This window comes from Chlorocebus sabaeus, chromosome 8 (assembly GCF_047675955.1).
Source record: "Chlorocebus sabaeus isolate Y175 chromosome 8, mChlSab1.0.hap1, whole genome shotgun sequence".
In the NCBI taxonomy this organism is placed as follows: domain Eukaryota; kingdom Metazoa; phylum Chordata; class Mammalia; order Primates; family Cercopithecidae; genus Chlorocebus; species Chlorocebus sabaeus.
The window spans coordinates 77,204,256-77,205,552 of NC_132911.1; the positions used below are offsets into that span (position 1 = coordinate 77,204,256).

General features: G+C 46.6%; 1 pseudogene; it reads right to left on the bottom strand.

Moving 5' to 3' along the window:
• Nucleotides 1-260: 260 nt before the first annotated feature.
• On the bottom strand, nucleotides 261-1,049 carry LOC103237697 (putative heat shock protein HSP 90-beta-3; annotated as a pseudogene).
• Between the last annotated feature and the right edge of the window lie 248 nt (nucleotides 1,050-1,297).

Here is a 1,297-nt window from a genome sequence, read left to right on the forward strand (position 1 = left end):
CACGTGACACCAAGGGAGCCCCTGGACTTAGGAACACACTTTTGTCTTTATTCACAAAATCACTCATATGTTTTGAGTTTTTTAAAATAAAAACAGCATATTCTTTATTTTGCATACTTTAAATTCAGAACAAAATGAACAAACAATAAAACCACAATATGTAACATCCAATCCTGCTGTCAGAGAAGGGAGAGAATGGGGCTTGAGGCCCTTGTTTCCTGCCTTAGTCACAAGGACAGGAGAGGAAAAAACACTAGACATTAGCAGAGGGAGCCACGTAGGACAAGACACTCGAGGCTGCGGTGAGAATCGTGGGGACACCATATGAAGATCCAAGGTATAAACTCTTCATCTTCTTCTATGCGAGACGCATTCTCATTGCCTCAAAACTGGAGAATCTCATCAGGAACTGCAGCACTGGGTTCCTCTGCTGCCACTTCATCCTCGATAGACCTAGCCTGATCCTGTGGTCGATCTAGTTGGAGTGAGTTTGGGGCCTCAAGGAAGAAGCCAGAAGAGAGCAGCACGGTTTCAAACAGCAGCACCATCAGGTCCTTGACTGCCTTGCTGTTCCTGACAGCCTCAGCCTTCTGCTGCAGCATCTCCACAATGGGGTGGTTGGAGTTGATCTCCAGGTGCTTTTTGGCCATCACGTAGCCCATCGTAGAGTTGTCCCAAAGTGCCTGGGCTTTCATGATCTGCTCCATATTGGCTGTCCAGCCACAGGTGCTGGTCACAGTGCAACAGGGTGAAGACACAAGCCTATTGAAGATGGTCACCTTCTCAACCTCTTTATCTAAGATTTTCTTCATGAGCTTGCAGAGGTTCTCAAACTTTGCCTTGTTCTCTTCCATTTTCTTCTCCTCCTTATCCTCAGGTAGCTCCAGACTCTCCTTGGTAACTGAGACCAGGCTCTTCCCATCAAATTCCTTGACCTGCTGCACACAGTACTCATCAGTGGACTCAGTCATAGAGACTACCTTGAAGTCCTACTTCCACACTCGGTCCACAAAAGCAGAGTTGGCCACCTGCTCTTTGCTCTCACCAGAAAATTACCCATATGTTACATCCATGTGTAACTTCATTGTCCAAGGTTGGAATGAAATCATGTGATTTGAATGTTTCCCCTTCAAAATTCAGGTGCTGCCAGTGGGATAGTATTAAGAAGTGGAGCCTTTAAGAGGTGATGAGGCCATGGGGCTTCTCCCTTGTGAGTGAGATTAGGTGCCCTTACAAAAGAGATTGACAGAGGGAGTTCGTCCCTTTTACCCTTCCACCTTCAGCCGTGTGGGGAAAC